Source organism: Polypterus senegalus, chromosome 3, assembly GCF_016835505.1.
Source record: "Polypterus senegalus isolate Bchr_013 chromosome 3, ASM1683550v1, whole genome shotgun sequence".
NCBI classification, from domain to species: domain Eukaryota; kingdom Metazoa; phylum Chordata; class Cladistia; order Polypteriformes; family Polypteridae; genus Polypterus; species Polypterus senegalus.
In genome coordinates, this window is record NC_053156.1 from 52,324,064 (window position 1) to 52,333,552 (window position 9,489).

The following is a 9,489-nucleotide window of genomic DNA, read 5'->3' on the forward strand; positions in this document are numbered from 1 at the left end:
ACACCTTGTGGCATGGATTGTGGACTATCTTACAGACAGACCTCAATATGTGCGTCTTGGGAACTGCAGGTCTGACATTGTGTGCAGCAATACAGGGCGCCGCAGGGGACTGTACTTTCTCCGTCCTGTTCAATCTATATACATCAGACTTCCAATATGACTCGGAGTCCTGCCACGTGCAAAAGTTCGCTGATGACACTGCTATTGTGGGCTGCATCAGGAGTGGGCAGGAGGAGGAGTATAGGAAACTAATCAAGGACTTTGTTAAATGGTGCGACTCAAACCACTTACACCTTAACACCAGCAAGACCAAGGAGCTGGTGGTGGATTTTAGGAGGCCCAGGCCCCTCATGGACCCTGTGATCATCAGAGGTGACTGTGTACAGAGGGTGCAGACCTATAAATATCTGGGAGTGCAGCTGGATGACAAATTGGACTGGACTGCCAATACTGATGCTCTATGTAAGAAAGGTCAGAGCAGACTATACTTTCTGAGAAGGTTGGCATCCTTCAACATCTGCAGTAAGATGCTGCAGATGTTCTTCCAGACGGTTGTGGCGAGTGCCCTCTTCTACGCGGTGGTGTGCTGGGGTGGCAGCATAAAGATGAAAGACGCCTCACACCTGGACAAACTTGTTAAGAAGGCAGGCTCCATTGTAGGAGTAAAGTTGGACAGTTTAACATCTGTGGCAGAGCGACGGGCATTAAGCAAACTCCTGTCAATCATGGAGAATCCACTGCATCCACTGAACAGTGTCATCTCCAGACAGAAGAGTAGCTTCAGTGACAGACTTTTGTCACTGTCCTGTTCCACTGACAGACTGAGGAGATCGTTCCTCCCCTACACTATGCGACTCTTCAATTCCACCCGGGGGAGTAAATGCGAACATTAATTTTATTTTAATTCTTTTCATTTCTATTACTATTTAATGTAATATTGTTTCTTTGTATCAGTACACTGCTGCTGGATTATGTGAATTTCCCCTTGGGATTAATAAAGTATCTATCTATCTATCTATCTATCTATCTATCTATCTATCTATCTATCTATCTATCTATCTATCTATCTATCTATAAAGTCAAAACTTGAATATATAAAGTCAGCGTCAGAATATATAAAGTCAGCGCTGGAATTTATAAACTCACTCCTGAATATATAAAGTGAAAGTCAAAATCTATTGATTGAAACGACTCTGAACTGAACTAAGTTAACAAAAACGTATTCAGAAAAATAAATTCAAAAACACTGTTCGGTTAATGTTTTGAAAATGATGCATGTGCCCTGCCCAGGATTGGTTCCTGCCTTGCGCCCAGTGTTGGCTGGGATTGGCTCCAGCAGACCCCCGTGACCCTGTGGTCGGATTCAACGGGTTGAGAAATGGATGGATATTCCAACGCTGACTTTATATACTCAGGTTTTGACTTTATATATTTGGGAATGACTTTAGGCTATATATACAAGTTTTGACTTTATATATTCAGAAACAAGTATTGACTTTATATATTCAAGTTTTGACTTTATTTATTCCAACAGTGACTTTATATATACAAGTTTTGACTTTATATAGTTAAATTTAGTCATCATTGCATAACTTTTTCTTTACCATAGAAATTTAAAGACTAAATTCAACTTCCATTCCTAGCAAAGATATTTCTGGCGACTAAATAGAACCTACTTATATCCAAATTGAGCTATTGAGCTGTCGCCTGCCTGCCTGAATAAGTCACCCTCGCTTCGCTCTTACTTTTTTACCGTTCATTTAATCATGGCTAGTGGCGGAAAAATTATAAAATGGAAGGAGGATTACACTGAGTATGGCTTTACCAAAACAATTATTGATGGCGAATCGATTATTCATAAAGCTTCAATTGGTGATCTGTTTTTTTGTGTTAACCTCATATTTTGTCATACTTCTTCTCAAACCAAGGGGGTGCGAGGGTAAAATGAATCGGGAACCGCTGATCAATGTAATCGGTGTACCAGGAAATCATGCATTGACAGAAGTTCTCCTTTGCTTGTGATTAAATGCATGATTTTTAACGCGTTATGGAGCACATGCATCGAAGCTTCTCGGCTGTGCTTGTGCTAAGAAAAGGAAAGATTTTAAAAATAACGTAACACGATTGTCAATTTAACCTTTTGTAAGTAGTGCCTGGAGGATTCAGTGTGGAGAAACTCTAGAGACAGCGTGTGTATTAACTTGTGGATTTTTCTGTGAGTATTTGGTGACAGCGTCACAAAGTCGTAACACTGCGTTAGCTGCGGAGCTCAGCTCAGAGCGAAATGAGGTGAATGAGAGGGGAGATGATGATGTGACTCCCCCACCCGCCTTAACTGTCAATCCCCACAAACACAGTCTCGGAATTTGCATAAGCACAGCCCCTCACCTGCAATTTTAACTTAGTTACAAAGTGATCAAAACTCTTGTTTACATCCTGTGTCTATCTATCTATCTATCCATCTATCTAGACTTTGTAAAATTTCTCCTTTCATTTTGTTTAATATTATTTTACCTAAATACTTTATTCCCACTCTTATGTGCTTAATTTTGTTTATAAATTGTCTTCCTATTACTTATCTGGACTGTGCTGGTATCTTTCTGTCTACTCTAGAATGCTCCCCTCTGGTCACGCTGTGTAAATTGCTGATTGGTTTTCGCACTTCATTTTATTACCCAGAGCACTGCACATAAATATTAAGGATTGAAACTTCATTCTGTGCAGATTCCAGACATTCTCTAGGGTTTTTGAATGATTTGATTAGATTATATGGAAATATTTCAGAATATGATGAAGCACCGACATGAAGTCTCTCGGTGTTGACCACATACAGTTCTGTTGTCAGAAGTATTTCGATCAAACAAACAAAACACAAAAACATCAAAGAGGAATAACAGCAAATAAATAACATGTTGAAAAAAGTATAACTTGAACAGGGAGATTATGAATTGTTTCTGTTTGCCATGAAAGAAAAGACTGAAAATGACCAAAAAAAAAAAAATCTGATATGTTGAAAAGGAGCACCATAGTGACAATTAAACCATTAACACATACGGTATGAGGCGGAAATTAGGCTGTCATCTGTCCAGTTGTAATTAACAGTTCAGAAACAAATAAATCACATAAGGATGGTGAAAAGTAAGGAAATGATTGATAGCCCTAATCCTGATGTTGACAATTTAAGAATTAAGGATTAGAAAGTGTATGCATGGCAGAACACTCGGGTGTGTTTGTAAACTTAGTGAACTGATTTGAAAGGGTGGGGAGCATTTTAAATTGTTTTAGTTACTTCATTAAAGAGTCGGTAAACACATTTTTGTGTATTAAATATTTTTGCAACATTGAGTCACATTTTAAAATAACAGTGATAACACAATGCAATTACTGTACATGCATTAATAGACTACCTTATATACAAAGCACTTTCTTATATCATGCCATTAAAAATGCAGCCCTAGCAGTCTTGGGGTGGCTCAAAAGCTTTCAACGATAGCAGATTCCATTGAAGTGATGTAAATAAGGTATTGATTTAGGACTCTTGCTGGATGTGGAGTGTCTGTGACTAATTTTAGTTGTAATTTCTTAAACATCACATTTTTGAAAAAAAGTGCCCGATGACGAGTTCAAGCATCACGGAAGCACTCTAATGTGCAGATCATGCAGTCGTGAGGTTGTTTTTAGTGTAACATAAATGCTGAGTATGTTTTAATTCGCTCCATGATTATGACATTTACAGAATTCCCGCCCTCTTACATTTGTTTCTAGATTAGTCACCTTGTTTTCTTTCTTTTACAATTCACCTGCCTCAAGCAGCAGGAGAAGTGAGTGGCCATAGCAGGGGCCTACACCTCTCCCTGCTTTAGCTATCTTGCCTTACCTTTACTGCTGTCAGATGTATAAAAGATGAAAATCAAGTAGAACTGACATCTCTCAAGGTGAGTTGGAAACAATTGCACAAAACATTTCTCTGTTTTCAGATAGACAAGTAAGCTTTTCAGTGGAAGATGTTGAAATTTCAAAACTTGGTATACTGCACTCTTTGATATCTCAATGAAAATCGAAATGTCATGCGAAATTCCTTTGAAGGATGAGTGTGCCAAATTTCAACAAAATCTGTAGCCTTTACATTATCTGAACATGCTAATTCTGCTATGGGTGGCATAGGTGCATAGTCACCATTTATGGATAGATATCTGGTCAGTTGATACCCTCAAACCAAAGGACAATGCAAAAGAAAAGTTGAGTAAATGTCTATCCCAGTTGCATTTTGAGTCTCTATGTTGCTTCTTATAAAGTTGAATCTACACTTGTCCTGTCAGCCTAACTAGAAATCAAAATCATAATTATTCCAAACCAGCCCCATAACTACAGTATTTCATGTACCCCCCAGCAATAAGCTGACTAGCCCAATATACAGTATTGATGCCAATGAATACAGTGATCCCTCGCTATATCGCACTTCGACTTTCGCGGCTTCACTCCATCGCGGATTTTAAATGTAAGCATATCTAAATATATATCACGGATTTTTCGCTGGTTCGCGGATTTCTGTGGACAATGGGTCTTTTAATTTATTGTACATGCTTCCTCAGTTTGTTTGCCCAGTTGATTTCATACAAGGGACGCTATTGGCGGATGGCTGAGAAGCTACCCAATCAGAGCATGTATTACATATTAACTAAAACTCCTCAATGATATACGATGTGCTTCCCGAACGGATTGTTTGCTTTTCTCAGTCTTTCTCTGACATTCTCTGCGCCTGACGGAGGGGGTGTGAGCAGAGGGGCTGTTTGCCTGGAGTATATGGACGCTCCTCTAAGAAATGCCGCTTTATCGCGGTGGCCCAAAAGCACATATTGATTTTTTGATGGTTTGTTTTAATCTCTCTCTCTCACCCTCTCTGACATTCTCTGATCCTGACGGAGGGGGTGTGAGCAGAGGTGCTGTTTGCACAGAGGCTGTTTGTTTAGAAGATACGGAGGCTACTCTAAAAAATGCTGAAAGACTACCTTCACATTGCTCCCTTCTTTGCAGCTGCTTTATCGCTGTGCTCATACTTAAAAGCCCAACAGCACGTATTGATTTTTTGATTGTTTGTTTTTCTGTCACGCTCTCTCTCTCTCTCTGACATTCTCTGCTCCTGACGGCACTCCTTTGAAGAGAAGATATATTTGCATTCTTTTAATTGTGAGAAAGAACTGTCATCTCTGTCTTGTCATGGAGCACAGTTTAAACTTTTGACTAAAGGGTGTTATTTCATGTCTAGAGGGCTCTAATAATGTTAACAGTGTGGGAGAGTTTATAAGGGCTTAAAATATATAAAGATAAACATACAAACATATGGTTTCTACTTCGCGGATTTTCACCTATCGCCGGGGGGTCTGGAACGCAACCCCTGCAATCGAGGAGGGATTACTGTATTATCTTTAAACATTGACCCATTATTCATGTACTGTCTCCGCAATATCTAGAGAACTTTTCGGTGTGCCAGGAGGCAAGGCCATTTTGGAAACATTCATATATTAATTTGGAAATAATCGGCCCTTGGTAGCCTGGTGTAACAGTAATGCAGTTACATTGAGTGCTTTGTATTATTTTGCTACATTTGGGTGTCCTAAGCTACTCTATTTGGAGGAGGATGATGATGATCCATCCATCCATTTTCCTAACCCATTTATCCAAGGCATGGTTGGTGTGAAGCTGGAATTTACCCAGCAATCATCAAGTACCTGAACAGCGTGCAGGTCCATCATGGGGTGAACACACACACTCCCACTCAGACCAGTTTAGCAATGCCAGTTTACCTAACCGGTATGTCTTTGGATTGTGGGAGGAAACCAGAGAACTTGATGGAAATGCACAAGGGCATGGGGAGAATAGGCAAACTCCACGTGGGGAGCACCCAGCACATGAACCCTTATTTTCCTTATTTTGGAAAATAAAGCACTATAAATATAAGTTTCAAGCAAAAAACTTACTCTAATGATTTTTTTTTACAAACAGCACGAATATTTCCTAGAAACTGTAACACCAAAATAGCCTTCAAAGCAGTTCATCAAATATTCAAACCTCCTCTCTGTTGCTAGACTGCTCAAACGTGTCTGACTTTTTGAAGCTTTGATTAAATCAACAAATTACTTTAGTGCTGTGCTGCAGAGTCTTTTGATACAACTGAGTGTTGTCAGTAGTAAGCTACTGAATGTAACTAAATTGTATACTTTATATTGTAGCCCCCTCCTAAACACCATCCTTATGATATATCGGTGTCCATGCATGGATGGTGGCACACTGGTGAGCCTGCAGAGTCCTGACCTTAAATTCCAGCATGGTCACCTTCTCCCTGTACGTCTATGATTGTGCATTATTAGAGACATTTCTCAGTGGATGGCTAGGTCTGGTGTTCCATGATCATGTTGAAAAAAGTAAATTAAAAAATCATTGGATGAATAATGAAAATGAGATCCAAGCCTTATGTCCCCTGTTTTAGACATAACCTCAGACATTATGATACTCTAACTAGTGTGACAGATTGGGGCTCTCTTGACCTCTTGAACCCTCAGACCACTCGTCAGACGCCAGGTAAAAGTCCAAATACTTGATTTATTATGACAATAAAGTGCACAAAGCACCCTCTCCTCCCCAATACTCTTAAACAAATCAATAATCACTAATCACAAATACAATATACAATCCTCCACTCCCAGACGCGTTGCCATCCTTCTACCCAGCTCAGCTCAACACTCTGGTGTCTCCTTCAGTCTTTTATAGTCCTTGCCCCAAGAAGTGTTTTGCCCTCTCTGGCCACGTGACTCGGAACATTTCCGGGTCAAATAAAAATCCTTTTTCTTTACCCCAGAAGCACGTCATTCCCCTTGTCCATATGTACTTCCGGGGCGTAAGGATAATATTCACTGCTCCTCCCTTCAGCGCTTCTAGTGGCCCCCATGGTATCCAGCAGGGCTGTAAAGGAAAACTCCAATGTCCATAATTCCCTGCTGGCATTCGGGCCACCTCCATGCTGCAGGGAGGGCTCCACCTAGCGGTGTGGGGGTATTGGCTGGGATGAACGGCCGGCCATCTATCACACTAGGATAGGCTGATTTTTGAAGAACTTATAATAAGAAGTGCAATTTAAACAGCAGGGAACACAAAAAACTTTACATTGTAAGTCAATGCTTGGTAAGGCTCTTCCAATTTAATCTGCCGCTCTGCTCTGCTTCCAGTAGATTAGCAAATATTTTTCTACTGAACCAATTTTATATTCTGTTCTTAACTAAGCATCCCTCCTCAGTCTGTCTGCTTAAGGAGTCACAGAGGCCTACTGAAAGGGAGCTTGAGAAGTTTTAGATGTACCATTGTCTTCTTGTCTAATGCCACAGGGCTGGATTCTGACCCTCTGCAACACAGAATTGGATTAAGTTTGAATGGGAATGGATGGACGAAATTTGTGATGATACTTGAGTCTGGATTTATTGAGGTAAATAGTGTTGAAAATAAACAGAAATGTAAATATGAGTCATTGCATTGCATGTTAAATGTATTTGTAGTAATGAGCCAATATTTGAGGGTGTAGAAGCTAAACATTAGTTAAAAAAATACTTCAAAGTGCAGAAATTAAATGTTTAAAAAAAAAAGAAAAGACTCCACAGCAGCACTAGTCAATGCAGTTTGCCTCCCTAGGAATCATTTGTAATCTTAAAGGGATGAACATCCAGGTTTCCAGGTCTGCTGACTAAAATAAGATCCATCTGTATGAGGGCTCAAAGCTTAGAGCAGTGGTTCTCAAACTGTGGTGCGGGCCCCCCTAGGGGGGTGCGAAGATGTGAAAAAAAGAAAACAAGAATCAAAAATATGAAAAATACATCTATTGAAACCAAAACAAATGAACTTAAACTCCATTCTGATACTAGAAAAATAAATATAGAGTTAGATAAATGTCGATAAAAGTTAAGTAGGCATAATAAAATATGCATCTATGATATATCATTAATTGAAAAAGAACAAATTGGTATTAGTGGGCTCCTTTCAAAAAAATCTGGGCGCGATTAGAACTGGGGCGGCACGGTGACGCAGTGGTAGCGCTGCTGCCTCGCAGTTAGGAGACCTGGGTTCGCTTCCCTGGTCCTCCCTGCGTGGAGTTTGCATGTTCTCCCCGTGTCTGCGTGGGTTTACTCGGGTGCTCCGGTTTCCTCCCACGGTCCAAAGACATGCAGGTTAGATGGATTGGTGATTCTAAATTGTCCCTGGTGTGTGGGTGGGTTCGCACCCTGCCCGGGATTGGTTCCTGCCTTGAGCCCCGTGACCCTGTGTTCAGATTCAGAGGGTTGAAAGATGGATGGATTAAAACTGTTATAAAAACTCGGGTCGCAAATACTTAAAGGTTGAGAAACAGTAGCTTAGAGTGATGAGCCTAAACTTCTTTAAAGTGCACAAAGATTCCAACTGTCAGACCTTCAGTGAGAGAGGAAATGGAGTCATCGAGAGAAATTCCTCATAGTCATATCTGTTATCTACTTTCCCTGACATTAGTTATTAAAGTTTTCTTCTGAGTTTCTCCACTGTCATTCTGCTTGTCTTGCGGAGAGTCAAGACAATAAATTTGCCAGGGCACTGGGTGTACAAGCATGGCACAAAGAAATCCTTTATCTTTGTTTACACAAATTCTCAACCTAACAATTCATAGGTATGTTTTTGGCATTTCCAGCATTTGTGAAAGGAGTGATTGAAAACAGTTATTTATCTCTGTCAATTTATAATTCCTGTGTTCACCAGAGGACACGAGTTGGTCCAAATGGCACAATGGAACAACTTGCTTTTCATCTCCCCATTCTGTAAGATTACTGGGGAGCGTGAGATCAGATTCACAGACACTACACAGAACTGGGATGGAATCACAGGAGGCTAATCCGTCAACTCTGTGAAGCGCCTTGAGCATGGGAAAGGTGCTATATAAATAAAATATATTATTATTATTAACATAGGCTGATCTGACATCAGAGTCTGAGAATGCAGTCCAATATGAAACCTCTGGGTTAATGAAAGCCCCTTGAGTGTTGGCTTTGCCGCTTTGATGTAGATTGTGTATTTTCATTTGTTAATTTTGTCATTCAATTTAATCCAGTCCTGGATGGTAGGGTGTTTGAGCCGTACCTCAGTAGCATTAGATACAAGACAGGGATCAAATCTGCAGCATGTATTTATTATGTGTTGAATGTGTATATTCATAGTAATGTTTGCTGTTCCATTTCTAGTGATTCAGGAATGATCACGGGGTCTGGTAAAATACACTTTAAAAGCACACACTTTGAGATAGCGTTGAAAGTAGAAAAATAGGAAATCAAAGCATTACTATTAAATAAATAAATACATGCAGCCATTATAATACAACATTATTCAAATAAAGTTTTCACCAATGGGACTTTAAGATTTCATCTTTTCTTATGCATTCTTGTAGAATTGTAAACAGGAAACAAATCATAGTAAAACACT

General features: G+C 39.8%; 1 long non-coding RNA gene across 2 annotated transcripts in view; it reads left to right on the forward strand.

The window, feature by feature from the left end:
* LOC120525137 overlaps nucleotides 1–9,489 on the forward strand; it is a 47,948-nt gene that overhangs the window by 20,519 nt on the left and 17,940 nt on the right. The window lies entirely within an intron of this gene.